This window comes from Lissotriton vulgaris, chromosome 1_1 (genome assembly GCF_964263255.1).
Source record: "Lissotriton vulgaris chromosome 1_1, aLisVul1.2, whole genome shotgun sequence".
NCBI classification, from domain to species: Eukaryota; Metazoa; Chordata; class Amphibia; order Caudata; family Salamandridae; genus Lissotriton; species Lissotriton vulgaris.
In genome coordinates, this window is record NC_141685.1 from 1,428,625,866 (window position 1) to 1,428,644,384 (window position 18,519).

Genomic DNA, 18,519 nt, shown 5'->3' on the forward strand with positions numbered 1-18,519 from the left:
TTGTGCATGCCAGTCCAGCTCTGGTGTAATGCATTCTTGTTGTTAACATGATGCCGGTCAAGATTAGCGATAGCACGCTTATACACCAAGGTGTTTGCTGTACTATCATTTGTGCTTGTCTGGGCCACTTTTTAACGCGGTGATCCAGGACCTAATACTTATTAATTTGGCGGGCTCCTGTTTAATTCTAACTTTGAATGGGGGACAGTGGTACCAGGGTTTTTACAAAATGGTGATGGTTCCAATCCGGACACACAAGTATCTTCAGATCTGTCTTCAATCTCCAGTACTTATGCCTATAAACAATAAGTGGTGCTAGTGAGGACATACATGTCTCAGGAAACACACGCTGTGGCAAAAACCTGTGCGTTTTGAGGCTTGATTTTTGTAGCATTTTACTATTTGAGAACTTTATTTGCTTAAATCTAGCTTACCTCTCGCTAACCTTTCCCCTCTCTCTCTTTCGTGTTGATAGTACTTCACTGTGAAACGATGTAGGCTTATAAGGGTCGATATCTAATACTTTGAATTTTGACATTCAGATAGGTGGCTTCTAACTCAGTCAAAAGTCTGAATTCACACATTACTAAATATGTATTAAATACAGAGTGTCAGTATTTTAAATTATGTTTATTTTTCCACTCAAGGCTCCAGTCTATATGTGTTTTTTAATTTCTCATCTTTTACCTTATATGCTTCATTACCAATACTGGTTTATAAGGGTTTGCACTACATTGGAGCTTTTTATTTAGGATACTATTCTGGTGATTAATATGTTACATTCATGGTCTGACTGTGGTCTTCCAACTGTAGCTATTGTCTCTTATCTTACTGGTCCTAATTGGGGACACAATGTCTCCCACATTATAAACGTTCCAGCGTGTTGGTATGTGGGGGCACTTGGGGCACCTTTTACATTTGGAACATATACATATATATATATACATACATATATATATATATATATATATATATATGAGGTACGTGGCGCTCCCGCAAGTGAACCAACACAGCAATTCAGCAGACACAGGAACCAGCAAGACCCATAGATTGGTGCAAATATTTTTATTTTAGTTTTTAGCCCAGCACCAGTCCGCCATATATATTCACTGAAAAAACCATAGGTTAGAGACCATATATAGTTAGCTGGACATTTTATTGATATAAAACCAATGAAATTCCATATATAGTTAGTTGCATTCCTGGCTCGGCGGGGTCTTGAGTCCTAAAATGTCCATGGACTCAACAATTCCCGCTCCGGTGCCTACTCGATTCACGGGTTCACACTCTGCGACTCTGGGCAATAGCTTGCTTAATCTCCACAACGGCCCCTCGCGGCGGGATGCCTGGCTTTCACCTTGCGGATAACCTACTGGGGTTATCTCACAGGGGAATACCAGGACTGGTTCCCTAAGCAAGCGCTTAGAAAACCGCTCGGTGATTTGCGCTATATAAATTCCTGTACATTTACATTTACATATATTTCGCGCATCCGCAATCCAATGCTGATGATGTCACATATTACATCATTCATGACATGGGCAGTGACATCACTGATGACATCACTGATGACATCTCAAATGACATCACTGATGACATCACTGATGACAACATCCAGTGACTGTATGTTTCTGTAAAGTTAAAATATGTCTTACATATTGAAGAATGAGTGGATGTATAAGTGTCTGGATGAAGGATTTAGTAGGTGCATGACTGACTGTATGAGTGAGTGATTAAATGTGTCTCACTGAGTGCATGGGTTAGTGACTAAACTGTCTTAATTTGTGCATCATTATCTCTGTTGTTCTGTAAACTGCTGCATGTGTTGATCAGTAGCTATATGAGTAACTATATGGGTTATTGATTGGTTGCCCAAGTATTTGTATGGGAGACTGAGTGTGTGTGTGGGTGGTTGGGAGGTGTATGACTCTGTGCATAGATGTGTGAGCAGTTGATTCACTAGATGTATGGGTTCAAAACTGCATGTGGAAACAGCTGTATGGGCGGTTGACTCTGTGCATGAGTGTATTGGTGAGTGAATGGATATCTCAGTGCTACATGTCAAAGTAAGTACATATGTAAAACACAGTACATGTGAGAGTTGACATATATAAATAACTGTGCATAAGAGCCAGTGAATGTGTGAGTGGCTGTATGGATCATTGTGAACTTGTATCAGGGATTGTATAAGAGAGTAAATATGTGTTAGTATATGTTTGAATAAGTAAGGTGTGTATAACTGTATAGTTGAGGAAATGGAGGTGTGATTGATTCTTTGCATGACGGACTAGGTGTGTGAGTAACTCCATGGATGAGTGACAGTCTGTGAGTGTCTGTTTACACTGAGTGTATCTAAGGTTATATTAGAGTCTGAAGAGGTTCATTGTATAATCACATGAATGATGTCATCAGTGATATGATCAGTAATGTCAAATGAGATGTCATCAGTGATGTCATCAGTGATGTCATTTGAGATGTCAGTGATGTCATCAGTGATGTCACTGACCATGTCATGAATGATGTAATATGTGACATCATCAGCATTGGATTGCGGATGCGCGAAATATATAGTTAGTGCACCTAACTGTATATGGAATTTCAATGGTTTTATATCAATAAAATGTCCAGCTAACTCTATATGGTCTCTAACCTATGTTTTTTTCAGTGAATTTTCAAGGTTTTGTAAATGCAAATTCCTAACTATATATATTCTATAACCTATGGTTTTTTCAGTGAATTTCATTGGTTTTTTAAAAGCTAATATCTATAGCTGTAAAACATATTCTTTATTACGTGACGTATCATGTAGCCACGTGAGACACCTCATGACGCGTCGCATAACCGTGACGTATCGTCTCTGCAGCGCAAACAAAACCCGTAACGTAAGCGTGCCGGAGCACGCTTACAGATATATATATTTTATTAACCTTAATTAGACAAAATCCACACGTGCACATATCTTGAGGCCTTGCAAAGGCACATCAAACAAACAGTCCCTACAATTTTGCCAAGTTTGGTGGAAATCTATTCCCTTAAATTTTATTTTACTGTTTCTCTTGGTTTTCCCCTTGTTATGCTTACCGGAACGCTACCCGGTACGCGAACCGGACGCTCCAAAAACACAAGATGGCGGACTCCTGTTACGCTGCCGGTTAGCTGCCCGGTTCGCGTACCAGGAAGCGCCTCTACCGCGAAAAATCGCAAAAAAATTATTTGTTTTATTTTTTGCCCCGCGGGGCACTTTAATAGCCCCCTCATCAATCCTAGGGGGTCAGGAGGGGTCTACCTTACCCCCTTTCCTTCATTTACACCTTTTTTTTCCACCTCTTGTCTCTCGATCCTACCGAGAGACAAGATGGCGGCCGATCCGGACTGTTTACAATGTTGACAGCCAATCAGCTTCTCCTCAGACTCGCGTTACGCTGCCGGTTAGCTGCCCGGTTAGCTGCCCGGTTCGCGTACCGGGAAGCGCCTCTACGGCGAAAAATCGCAAAAATTTTTTTTTTTATTTTTTGCCCCGAGGGGAACTTTAATATCCCCCTCATCAATCCTAGGGGGTCAGGAGGGGTCTACCTTGCCCCCTTTCCTTCATTTCCCCCTTCGTTTTTCTCCACCTCTTGTCGCTCGATCCTACCGAGAGACAAGATGGCGGCCGTTCCGGACTGTTTAGAATGTTGACAGACACCGGAGAGCCAATCAGCTTCGCTTCGCGAAGTTCCGTTACGCGTCAGGTACGCGAACCGGGGCGCTAACCGGAGCGCTGTCAAAGATATATCTGTTTTGTAAAACGTTAATTTCTCAAAATCCACTGGAGCACATATATTGAGACATAGCAAAGGTACGTCGGGCAAACCATATCTACAATTTTGCCAAGTTTCGTGTAAATCCATTCAGCCGTTCGAGCTAAAAGTGATTCCAACCGCCCTATGGAAAAATGAATGGGAAAAACGCGTTTGGGACCCCCCTTTTTTCTCGTCCTCCCTTGACGAAACTCCCCCAAATTATCAGGGGCTGCTCAGAAACAAAATGTGCCATTTTCCTGAAAATTTTAGCCAATTCCGTCCACAAACGCCAAAGTTATTCGACATAGAATTTTCAGAAATCCCATAGGAAAAAAATCCTAACTATATATACCTACTGGCGACCGCCAGTAGGTAATATATATATATATATATATTACCTACTGGCGATAACCAGTAGGTATATATAGTTAGGATTTTTTCTCTATGGAACTTTTGAAAATTTTATGTCTAATAACTTTGGCGTTTGTGGACGGAATCGGCTGAAATTTTCAGGAAAATGGCACATTTTGTTTCTGAGCAGCCCCAGAAAATTTGGGGGGGGGTTCCGTCAAGGGGGGGCCGAGAAAAAAGGGGGGTCCCAAAACACGTTTTTCCCATTCATTTTTCCATAGGGCCTTTGGCCTCACTTTTAGCTCGAACGGCTGAATGGATTTACACGAAACTTGGCAAAATTGTAGGGACTGTTAGCCCGATGTGCCTTTGCTGGGTCTCAATATATGTGCTCCAGTGGATTGTGAGAAATTAACGTTTTATAAAACAGATATATCTGTGACAGCGTCCTAGAAAGCGCTCCAGATCGCGTACTTTTCGCGTAACGGAGCTTTGCAAAGCGAAGCTGATTGGCTCTCCGGAGTCTGTCAACATTCTAAACAGTCCGGTGCGGCCGCCATCTTGTCTCTCGGTAGGATTGAGAGACAAGAGGAGGAGAAAAACGAAGGGGGAATTTAATGAAAGGGGGCAAGGTAGACCCTTCTTGACCCCCTAGGAATGATGTTGGGGTTATTAAAGGGTCCCGTGGGGCAAATAAAAAAAAGTGTGATTTTTCGCGGTAGAAGCGCTTCTTGGTTCGCGAACCGGGTCGCAAACTGGTAGTGAAATGTGAATTCGCCATTTTGTGTTTCGATTTAATTAAATTACTAGATGGAGGAAAAGCAATGTGAGTATTGGGTATAAGGGGGTATGGGAGACATATCCTGACCCCCTATGTTTTCTGAGGGTGGTTGAGGAGGCTCATATATGTTGATACCTGTCTTCCAGCGGTTGCGCGTGAGCGTGTTTTTTTTTTTTTTTGCCGCTTGACTTCTGTTAACGATCGATTCGAAGGAAATTAGGAAGTGTTGATCGCCATTTTGACACTGCGAGTAAATATATTGTTAAAAATAATTGTTATAAATTAATTCGTATTGATAAACATTGTCTGCGCCATCTTGCCTTTTTTCCAATGCCACACTTTTGTTGTGTATGGCAGCCATTTTAGATGTCTTGACCAGACCCACTCTCTGTACGCCGCAGATCCTCAGCATGGCTCCCCACCCTCGCAAGCATCTCCCCCACGCACTGGTCACCCGTGCTTTCTCTCTCATGCATGGGCCATAAACTTCACCCCATCTGCGCTGCTCTTCCCTGAGTATCACACCCTGTGCCCGCCCGACACCTCCCTTTCACCCTGTTCACTACCGCACCCTCTGACACTCCTCTCCCTCTGTGTCTGATTGTCCAGGCCGGTCCCAGGCTATCACCTAGCCCTGCGGATGTAGTTTATGGCCCCAACTGTAAAGAATCACCCCTGTTCAAAGGAGTTACAGTAGATCAAGGTCGCCACCTCATGAGATCTGTCACAGCAAACGCGTTCCTACTATCTGATAACGATCCTGTATTGTGATTGGGGAGGGGATTCTCACTGTAAGGGTGTGTGGGACCTAGCCTGAAGCGGAAGATTCCAGGGATGCCTTTTTGTACATCAAAGTCTTCACAATTATGAGTCACATTAAAAATATATAGCACTCCAATAAAGTAGTAGGATTATAACACTTTAATAACTTGTAAATATATACAACGCTCCAACAAAGTAAACACGTTAAAAAAAACTTTTTAAACAACTATTTATATGACATTGCTTTAACCAGGATAGACAAAGAAATGACACAGTGATGTAAAAGTTTCTGAAAGAAATGCCAAGAGCTTCCCATGTGAAAGTGAATTTTATCTGGCAATTTTTTTCTTTTCCTTCTCATGAAAAGAATGTTAATGCCAGGTTCATTACGTGCCTCATCTGCAAAAAAAAAACTCTCGAGAGGGACCGAAAAAAAATATAGCTATGGTAATCATACCATGCATCGGCACATGGAGAGGTGGCACCGTCTTAATTATTCTAAAGCACAACTTCGAGATTTGGTGGATCATCCCCTTTCGGCAAAAACATCCATCAATGACTTAGCAATAAGTGAGTCAGAGGCAAGGGAAACGGTCCCAAATCTGCAAAAGAACTTTGGGCAGATGAGATTGACTTGTGTAGCATGTTGAAAATTAATTTCATGCTGAGAGATGAGTATTACTTTAATAAATAGATCATATGAAAATCATCCATGTCCAAAACGTCCTAGAAAGTAATTTTTTTCATTTTTGAGGAAGAGAGATAACTCACAGTGGTACGGGGTCGTTTTCGTTCGTACTAGGGGGGCTAGGTGACATTCGTTCGGGGTGGCTTAGGGGCATTTAAAACAACTTCCCTGATACAGGTAGCATATAAAGTAGAGGCTAAATACCAGGATCTTTATCGATTGCTTTATGCTGTACAAAAATGAAAAACACATACAACAAACTTGGACCATTCATATTTTCAATGTTTCTGCGTACTATACTTTTTAACCCTTAACTAATTGAGCTGCTTGATTTCACCTGCTTTTTAAAAAAAATAAAAAAATCGGAAACAGTGCCCATTTCTTCGAAACTTACCAATCTACGCGTTACAACTACGTTTGCTTTTTCAAAAACCTTTAATAAAAATGTTGGTGCCCAAATACGGGCCTACAACCCCGTGAGCCGGCCACGGAGCAGGCTGGAACTGTAAATGGGGGGGGGGGTATTTATTTGTGGAAAACATAACAGAGTGAGTGGTCGTTGATTTTATAGTAAAAAGTGCTACAAGTGCAACAAAATCATATCGATAATTCATTGTGAGCAAGTACCTTTAGTGTCGACAATTCCAACCTTCAATAATAAATACAGTAATCAATGATGCATTAGAACTTAATATCAATTCATTGTTCGAACGTGTAATCAGTCTTATCCCATATCAATTCATGTGCTAAAAACTGCATACCTATCTCATGATATCAAGGCTGAGCAATCGGGGCACAACAAGGAGTTGAGAGTTTCATTTGTACCGGCGCCATTTTGGGTGAGGTCAGGAAGGTCCAAGTATAGTCAAAATGTCTCCACCAACTCGTGGTTGGACCGGGACCTCTTTCGGCAGTCCAAAAGTTTTCGTTGAAGGGTAGCAGAGGGGACTGGCGACATGAACCATCAGTGAAAGTGGGGTGGGAGGAAACAATCTCTCCTACCGGGTCATACTGGTGTCCCACCGGAACTGATCAAGTTGGTAGTCTTGCAGGATTTTGATCATTTCAAGAGTGAGGCCGGCGCCGGCATGAGCGCGCCGACGTCCCTCGGCTACGTCGTGGTCGTTCCGTGGGTGATCATGGCAGTCATTTCTCATCGGGGTCGGGGGCCCCCGTGGCTCTTATAGAATCTTCAAAGTCGAGGAGAACGTTTCTGGACGCAGGACTCATTTTCTAGCTGAACTGAAAAGCGGCATTGTACCGCAAAAGTAAAGGAGACCCCCGCTGGGTGAGCGGAGCATCATTGCCTCGCAATAGTGGACGAGACCTTTTGTCGGGTGAGTACAGCGCCGCTGCATCGCAAGACTGGAGGAACCGTTTTGTTGGGTGAGTGGAGCGTTGGGGGTGCAGCTGAGGGGCCCCCACCTGGGGGGGTGGGAGAGGCTCGTTCGCGCCGCCTCTCCCTCCCAGCGCACCCCACGCCGACACCTGGCGTTGATATCCGTGATGTCCGGACTAGGCGATAAGAGGGGGGGGGGTCGGAGGCAGAGGCAAGACACCCCCCCCCTGTGGCCTGCAGGGCGCCGCTTCAGGTCCGAACGGGGAGCTCATATCAAGCCGGAGCCAGACAAGGAGATACGAGGGGAGGGTCGGTGGCCTTTGCAAGACATTCCTCTCCAGTGTTGTCGCAGCTAGAGTTCTCGTCGGCTTCGGCTCTTCTCCTGGTCCAGGGGGGGGGGGGTCGGTGGCATGTGCAAGACATCCCCCCCAGTGTTGTTACAGCCATTATTGAAGAAAGAAGAAGATACCGTCGGCCTCGGCTCCTCTCCTGGTGCACCTTACGCAACGACCCTTTTGATGGGTGAGTGGAGCGTTGGGGGTGCAGCTGAGGGCCCCCCACCTGGGGGGGTGGGAGAGGCTCGTTTGCGCCGCCTCTCCCTCCCAGCGCACCCCACGCCGACACCTGGCGTTGATATCCGTGATGTCCGGACCAGGCGATAAGAAGGGGGGGGGGTCGGAGGCAGAGGCAAGACATCCCCCCCCCATGGCCTGCAAGGCGGAAGAAGAAGGGAATCAGGAGACCAGAACATTTCGGCCCATCCACGCCACGGCTGATGGCGGTTAGCTGGGTCCCGCCCTGCACGTGTCGAGGCCTCATCTTCCGGATGGGCGTAACCGTGGCCCTGTTGCACTTCGGGAGTTTCCGGAATGGGGGTAGGTATCTGCTGATTTGTATCTATTTCATGTTACCGTTAATGGGCGTGGCGGGCGGTGGGACAGACATGCTTGGAGCAGTGGGGGGTGGCGGAGCCTAGCTACCTCGTGGCTGCCGTAACGTCAAGTTTGGCTTTTTTCACTACTTTCATGTTTCTTATTTCTAGCGAAGTCAAAAACTCATCAGTGGCCTACTGAGTTTGTTTGATTTCTTTCCCTTCCTTTTCAAGTGTGTTTCATGATAATCTACAATATACACTTGTACATATGAGTCTGATACAGGGCGGATCTCTGTATAACTATGGATAATTAGATATTAGGATGGCATACAAAGCTCCCAACCTTCTTATATTTTCTCTTAAATGCACAGAGTCATACCCCTCCCAGCCACCCACAAACACACTCAGTCTCCCATACAAATACTTGTGCAACCAATCAATAACCAATATACTTACTCATATAGCTACTGATCAACACATGCAGCAGTTTACAGAACAACAGACATAATGATGCACAAATTAAGACAGTTTAGTCACTAACCCATGCACTCAGTGAGACACATTTAATCACTCACTCATACAGTCAGTCATGCACCTATTAAATCCTTCATCCAAACACTTATACATCCACTCATTCTTCAATATGTAAGACATATTTTAACTTTACAGAAACATACAGTCACTGGGTAATGTCATCAGTGATGTCATCGGTGATGTCATTTGAGATGTCATCAGTGATGTCATGAGTGATGTCACTGACCATGTCATGAATGATGTAATATGTGACATCATCAGCAGTGGATTGTGGGTGCGCGATATATAGTTATTGCATCTAACTATATATGCGAATTTCTATGGTTTTGTGCGAGTAAATTAAGGTTTTGTAAATGCTAATCCCTAACTATATATGGCCTAAAACCTATGGTTTTTTCAGTGAATATATATATATATATATATATATATATATATATATATATATATATATATATATATATATATATATATATATATATATATATATATATATATATATATATATATATATATATATATATATATCTCCTCACAAATGTTCCCGTAGCAGAGGGAACTCCGTCGGCTGGTGCTCGCGTTTGGAGACCGGGAGCGTGTCTCCTTCGTAATTTTATAAACAAAGGCAAGGACGCGGCACTCTTCTTGAACACGAGTATTTATTTCAGGTCTCTTAGCAAAAACTCCTACGCGTTTCGATCTAACTATCTTGGTCACGGCAGTGTTCTACAAGAGTCCCTTTTCACTTTCCACAATTTATACTATTCACTCAGTTAATCAAAATGAGGAATTGTGGGCCTTGTAGTTTATCATTAAACGTATGTTTCAAAAAACTAAAGTACATTTGTGTGGGGGTTGCGTGTGGGTAACATTTCATATAAGAAATATTAAACATAAAATTTAAAAAAATAAAATTATATGCTGATAGATAAATTCAAAATAAGTCCATTTGGTGTTTTAACAATAAACACTTTGCATCAGGGACCTTCATATAACGTTTTACGTTATGATTCGTTACACATGCAGAATAGGACAAAACACAACAGCCCTATCAGACCCTTCAGGCAAAGACTTCATAATCAAAACAAAAATAACCTGCGAATCCTCCTTTGTTGTATATATGCTCAGGTACGATAGAGGTGGTGTCGCTCTACACCTCCATCAGTCATGAAATTGGAATCAAAGCCATAGAGTTTTTTCTGAAACAAATGCCTATAACAGAAAGAGAACATTCGAAAATGCTAACTGAGATGATCAGGATGTGCTTATATAATAATGTTTTCTTATTCAACCACAAAATGTACCAGCAAAAGTGTGGAACAGCCATGGGAGTTTCCTTCTCTCCAAGCTATGCGAACCTCATGATGGGGTGGTGGGAGAGGAGCATAGCTTGGAGAGAAGAAAACGACCAATACATGGCTAAAGTAGCACTTTGGGTGAGGTTCATAGATGACCTGTTTCTCCTGTGGAAGGGAAGCACATCTGAGTTTAAAACCTTCTTTGATGTCCTAAATACAAATGATGTTGGTTTAAAGTTCACGTACAACATCAGTCCGAAAGAAATTGAGTTCTTGGACATCAAAGTGTTTGTACATGACAACAAGATTGAGACAACCACCCACAGAAAAAAAAACAGCAACAAATAGCATCCTGCAGGGATTGAGTTTCCATCCCCAAAAACTGGTTAAAAGCATACCTTACGGTGAATTTCTCCGCATGAGAAGAAATTGCTCAACAGAACAAGAAATGGAGAAAAAATTCGACGACACAAGAAACCGGTTTCTTGAAAGAGGTTACAAACACAGAGATATAACCATTGGGGAAGACAAAGCCAAATGCAAAACAAGATTGGAAACACTTAACCTGGAAAAACCAACCATTGACTCAGAAGAAACTGAACAGCCTAAAACAAACAAACAAACAACAGAATATGAAGAAAAACCAAGAATGATTGCAACATATAACAAAGAAAGTTACAAAATTCAAAAAATTCTTGCAAAATATTGGCATATCTTAATGAAAGATCCAGACATTGGCAGTGACATTGGAACTGGCCCTTTAGTTACATATCGGAGAGCGCCTAATCTCTCAGACCATTTGGTAAGCAGCCATTTTTCATTGACAAAACAAAAAGACTGGCTGCAAAAAAGAAATATTGGATTTACCAAATGTAAGACGTGCAAAGCATGCAGAATAGGACAAAACACAACAGCCCTATCAGACCCTTCAGGCAAAGACTTCATAATCAAAACAAAAATAACCTGCAAATCCTCCTTTGTTGTATATATGCTCAGGTGCCAATGTGGAAAAGAATACATTGGAAGTACCAAATGCCCTCTAAAGAAGAGAATTTTAGAACACATCCGGGCAATACAAAACAATGATAACACCTATGCCATGGCTAAACATCTGAGAACACACACTGGCAAAACGTGGGAAGACATTAAATATTTGGGACTAGCATCCATCCCCACCCAGGAAAGAGGGGGAGACAGACTTTTGAAATTGAGACGTTTGGAGTCGAAACTTATAATAAAGTTCAAAACAAGACAGCCGAGAGGGTTGAACGCAGACGAGGAGATGCATGTACATCTCTAAAAACTCTGATTACTGACTTTGATAGAAATCCTGTGTGAAGGAATATTGAAAAGGCCATAACGTTCAAATCAAGGGGTAACAGTGTGGGACATAGGGCACTCAGCCCGTGTAACGAATCATAACGTAAAACGTTATATGAAGGTCCCTGATGCAAAGTGTTTATTGTTAAAACACCAAATGGACTTATTTTGAATTTATCTATCAGGATATAATTTTATTTCTTAAAATTTTATGTTTAATATTTCTTATATGAAATGTTACCCACACGCAACCCCCACACAAATGTACTTTAGTTTTTTGAAACATACGTTTAATGATAAACTACAAGGCCCACAATTCCTCATTTTGATTAACTGAGTGAATAGTATAAATTGTGGAAAGTGAAAAGGGACTCTTGTAGAACACTGCCGTGACCAAGATCGTTAGATCGAAACGCGTAGGAGTTTTTGCTAAGAGACCTGAAATAAATACTCGTGTTCAAGAAGAGCGCCGCGTCCTTGCCTTTGTTTAAAAAAAAAAAAATATATATATATATATATATATATATATATATATTATATATAGGTTTATTGAAGCAACGCCTTTGAAAAAGTTGTCTAAAACGAAACACATGTTGGCTGCCTTTAAATGTATAAAATACAAGCATAATTGGATTAGAGAACTTTAAAATAATAGACTGACCTGCTTTCACTGGCAAACCTTCAAATAACTGTGTAGTGCTCTGGGTGCAGTTGTACACAAGATTGAAACTCTCCTGGCTAGGAAACCCCCTGTTACACACACTGAGGTGATGGCCTCCCTGGGCCTTACAGGATACGTAGGGGCCGATTCACAGAACTAACTTAAGACAAAATCCTAAACTTAATACTTTTGTATTCACTGAAGTTAGGATTTTGTAAGACAGACTTAAGACAAAATCCTAACTTAAGTCAGTCTGAAGTCTGTCTTAAGTTTGTCTTAAGACAAAATCCTAACTTCTGTGAATACCAAAAGTAGTAATTTTAGAATTTTGTCTTAAGTTAGTTCTGTGAATCAGGCCCTAAGAGAGGTTTGTTAAGGCCTCTACTCACTTTAACACTGCTAACCAGTGCTAAGGTGCATGTGCTCACTACTTAAAACATTGAAACATTGGCTTATCTCCAGTTGGCATATTTAATTTTCTTGTAAGTCCCTAATAAAGTTGCACCACATGTGCCTGGGCCTGTCAATTGAATGCTACTAGTGGGCCTACAACACAGATTGTGCCACCCATATAAGTAGTGCTTTAAACATTTATAAGGCCTGCCATTGCAGCCTGTGTGTGTGCAGTTTGAACTGCTGTTTCGACCTGTCCAAAAAAAACATTTTGCCAGGCCGAAACCTTCCTTTTTAACATATATGTCACTCCTCGGGTAGGCCTTGGTTAGACCAGAGGGCAGGGTGTATTTAAAAAGTAGGACATGTTTTAAGTTTTACCTGTCCTGGTAGTGAAAAACTCTTAAAATCGTTTCCGGCTACTGCAAGGCCATAGGATAACATTGGAGTTGCCTTATGACATTTTAGAATTGTAATTTCCAAATGGAAGGGATTACCAGTTCAAGTTTGGTATCTCTGGAATGACAATCTAACATCCTAATTTATAGTGAAGTTGGATTTTAAATTGCAATTCTGAAAATGCCACTTTTAGAAATTTGGAATTTTCTTGCCCTAGCCATTTCTTGCCTGTAGCCTGTACCTGGTCACATGACTGTTGGCTTTTTTCATTTTCCTCCTAGACAGGGACACGCAATAGGGGGGTTTGGTGGGCCTGGATGGGCCATCAATGGCAGGATACCCGAATAGACTGTGTCATACCTCCACACAAAGGGCTGCATATCGTCTGGCAGGATGCCTGGGGGCTTCAAAGATAAACCTCTAGAAGCATCTCTCCCACTTCAAAGGCACAACTGGGTATAAATACTAGACCTCAGAAATGACCACTTCAGTACACTTCTGGACCTGTGGATACTCTGTCAGGAAAAAGGACTACTGTGATGCTGAAGGGCAGCCACTCTGCTGAACTGCACTGTGCTGGATTACTTCCTTGCTGTATGCTGCTTTGTTGTGCTGACCTGCTGCCCACTTGCCTGGGTGAGAAGGACTGGATCTGCATCTCTTTTACCCAGAGTGACTCCAAAGCTGGTTGGCTGGCATCTTGTTCTAAAGTCTCAGAGACATATCAGGCTTCCAACAATCTTGCACTTGCACCTGGACTCTGTCATCTGTGAATCTACTTTGCTAGGTGGTGCCAAAGCAGGCCTGGACCCATGGAAGTAGGCTTAAGGTGCTTACTAGCCTCCATGGATCCAGCAAAACCAACACATCTCCTCTACTGCACAGATCAAACCTAAGCAGAACCGATGCATCACTGCTGCTACAGTGATTTGACCCATTGCAAAGACCCACATCACATTGCAGTTCTTCAGAACTGCTGCATTACCCCAACTGTGTGATGCATCCTCAGAGCAGGTCCTTTCATCCCTCATCGACCGCAGCCTCAACACTGATGCTGGACTCCGCATGGCAGCCTCGTAGCTCCTCAGAACCGACGCATCGCCCCAACAGAGTGCCACATCCTCAACGCCGGACTTCACATCACAAGCTCAGTCGACAGGATCCCAGATGATGACACCGGCCCTTGTTTCACATCTCGGAATTGACACATCATTTTGGCTTTGCAACACATTTTCATAGTGGATCCTCACAATGCACCGTAAACCAGGAGTTAAGGTACTTTGTTCAGCAGGCCTAACAGGGTCCCTGTAGCGGGCTCAAGCTTCATCACAGTCAGCTTGAACTTGTGACTTTGTCCCAGTCCGGCATGACCAGATATCCACAGTTGGAGCTTTATGCCTTATGGCCCTATTTTTACTGAAACCTTTAACCCCTTGCCTGCATCGGATGTCCCTCGGCCGTCCGACATCTTGGTTTGCATGGGCGTTGGACTGCTGGGTTAAGGGGTTAAAACTGAACAAATCTAGTTCTACTATTTTTTTCATTTTGATTCTTTATTATTTATTGAAATATAACTCTGTTGTGCATTCCTTTTTGTGGTGTGAATTCACTGTGTTACTGTTTGAAGTTTTTCTTAAATACTTCACACATTGCTTTTAAGTTAAGCCTGACTGCGCTGTGCCAAGCTACCAGAGAGCTGAGCACAGGTTAATTTAGGGTTTGCTTGTGACTTGACCATGAGAGGACTGTGGTTGCTGCTTGAGAATGATTCCATCTCCCTCAACCAGTAACTCAATTTTTTTTACAAGATGTCATTGCTAAATTGCCCATCATTGCTGCAAAATTGTCTGAACCAGTGCAAAAATGTCTTGCACTGATATATTTTAAATATTCCCACCACATAGAATAGGCTTTAGACCATTTACATTAAAAGTAATTTTATCAAAGTGCTTGCATTAGGCAAAATTCATAAGTCGAAAAGAAATGGCTACAAGATGACACACAATAAACAAAAATGTTTTTGGACTGTACATGATATATCCAAGTAAGTTCCCATTAGGTGCACTGCTGGAGTGTCTATATGATTATTTTTGCTTATCAAAATCTTCTGAATGACCTGGAGTAACACATTTCGGCTATGGAATTATTTGGATTTCAAATAAACAAATTACTTTTATCTTTCGATATCTTTCTTCTAATCTATAATGCATATTAAGAGACATTTATTTTGTTTAAAAAAATGCTGCAATTGTAAATTATTGAAATAGAGTGTAAGAACATCTATTTTGCATGCTTTCAAACTATTATCTTGCTGAATTCCTTTCATGCATATACTATTTGCGTGATAAATAAATAATGTAATTAAGGTTGAGAATTTATGTTTCATGAGCATATTGTGTAGAATTACTAATTTATGAGTGTAGAGAATTGCCAGTTTATCATAAAAACTAGTCCAGTTGTAACCAAATGATCACTCTTAACATAATTTAATTGCATATATTGAGAGCCTCAGGCTTACACCGCATCACAGTTTTTAACCTAATAAAGCTTGCAAAAAGTGTGATTTGCAAAGGCTACCACAGAGCTTAAATGAGAGTGAATTCTGAAATCCTTTATAGTATTGGACCACTCAATGGTTGGTTTTCAGTCAAAAGATTTTCAACCCAATTAAAGGGCTTTTAAGGTCAGTGGTTTTATGTTGATAATGCGCTTGGTTTTAGCCCCATGCCAGAAAAGTCTGACCCATGATTTTGTAAATTGTAATAAAAGGGACATGTGAGCCAGTCCCTCTGTAATTTATCTACCTCTGCCTTTGTGTCATGCTCTGTTGTGCTACATAAACTTGGTACTCAAATCCTGGGATCCACAGGTCCCGGGCGGGTAGAGAGATCCTCAATTACGAGGATAGAAAGGACACGTCTTAGCTATTTATTACGCTTTTTGCCACTAGAATGTCCCTTCTGTAGTTTGATTGTTGCTTTCTCTTTAATTAGAATGTGAAACAGGATGGGAGGTGTTTAACCAAACGGATTGAGAGTGTATTGTGAATGAAATAATGCATGCTTGCATTAATGCATAGCACATGTGAAAGTCACAGGAGTGTATTGGTAGTGCATACTTGAAATACAAAGGACAAAGCCACTGCAGCAAAATGCTGAAACTATGGGGTTATAGGGTGAAAACGCTCACATCACTACAACAATGGATCTATAGGAATCAGCATGAAACTGGTGATCAAGTGTTAATCAAAAATGTATATATTAACAAATGCATATGTTGTATGTTTTTTCTTTACATAGATCATTCCTCATTGAGACCAGTGGCAAGTATTAGGCTTGTTCCAGTTTTTAATCACTTAAGAGTGCCTGAAACAAATTGTTGACACACACACAAGTCTTTGGGGGAAGTAACTTGTTTACATCCCACCCTGGCGAAAGCCCAGGACCTATTTAGGCCAGATGGGAAGGGCTGAAACATGTTGGTACTAGAGCTAGGGTCATAAGACCATCACATCCTTAAACATCCTATTGTATATATTTTAACCTTCCCTCCCACTCCATCATTAACAAATTCTTTAGGAGAGGGTGAGGAATTGTATCTGTAATAGTACGCCCCCATACACAATCCCACCCCGACTTTTAGCAGTCGGGGTGAGCCCTATGATGAAGCATGTCACTATTAGAGTGAGTGAGGGGTATTTAAAGAAAAGGGTCTCTTTCCCTTCCCACCCGTAATAATGGGTTGGACACATTTCATTTGTTTCTCTTGTGAACTGTGCTCCATGAACCTCCTACAGCAGATTACAGTTCAAGAGGCATTATCAAAATAAAACTACTGACCCCTAAAGCCCTTGAATAGGTTTGAAATCTTTGTGGTTCAAAGCCGCCCATTGAGAGGTCCAATATTGTAAAGGATTTCAGCAAGGCTACTCCCTCGCTGCCCGAGATGCCAGCCTGTCAGACAAATCTGTCCTCAAGACTCTTGGAGGAAGTGCGAACAATTCTCATGATGCCAGATAATGGATCTACCATGGGAAGATGTGCAACCTCCACCTGACAGGATGGCAAACAGTGGGTGTGAGCATAAATGACAAGCTGCAAAATAAAGTCCACCTTGGAAGGGCAAATGTTTATCACACATGAAAGGAATTGCTTTTTTTTTAAGCAGACAGACTGGCATCTCAGTTAGCGAGTAGTAGTAGCCGTTGTCATAGCGGTTCTTCAAAGGGGGTGTTGCCCCAAGGTAGCCACACCTAAGACTGGGATGGGGAACTCAACACGCCAAGAAAAGGGTTATGCCATGTTGGAAAAGGGTGGAATAGTGCATTGTGGGCTAAGCTAGATGCCACACTTCGAAGAAAGTCATCACTAGGTGGGAGGAGACCATAGATATTAAAACGTTACCTACCAGCTCCCCTGCAATACCATGTCTACATCAATGAAAACCAGATATCCAACAAGTAACCAGGCATCTTCTTTCATTTGAAAGTATTCTATTTATCCGCATGTTCTACCACTGATGCAGTTCCAACCAAACTTTATTGAAACAATTCCCATCATGTGGAACCCTAACTCTGCAGTAGCAACTTGAAAAGAGAATAAACACCAATTCAACATTGTGCTGGGAAGCGGCCCTCCCACTGTGCTTCTCTGCCTCTATTCTGTGATTTAAGTTTCACTTTGATTTTTCCTAGTCCGATATCACATGTCATGTGTTGCTTGATAGGGTTTTGCTGATAACTACTCTCCCAGCAGAAAAAGTGTGAACCTCATTCATAGCAAAGTTTACCTAGCAGACCCTGCATCCCATAGGCGTGTTCTGATCTGTATGCAGAGAGGAATGCTGCTAAAGGAGCCATCTTCCCTACAAGAATGAAGGCTGACAATAAGACAAATTGCAAGAACAGCCCTACTATGTGTATTTTTATAAATAAAGGCTAGGCACACAGACTGGTATTCTACTGAATGAATGGGCTGCTAGCATGAAGGTATAACCAGTATGAATGAAAAGTTGATGAGCTGGAAAATGACATCTGCTATCATTAATGTGGGGAAAATGTCTTCTTTAGCAGCCTTTCTGTCTGTATACAGATCTGAAAACACCTACAGCCTTGGCAGTTACCTTTAGCATCCTCTAATGGGTTAATGTTCTGAGTACAGACAGAAATGGATAGGATCCAGGTTCGAATTTAAATACCATTGTTATAGTGTTTTAATAGGTCATATTTTTGCCCAACAGAGAGGTTTGATTACTGGACTCCAGCCCACCACCAAAATAGTATTAAGTATTAATATTATGAACTTTAATATATAAGTATGAAAGCTGTAGTTACTCTGAGGC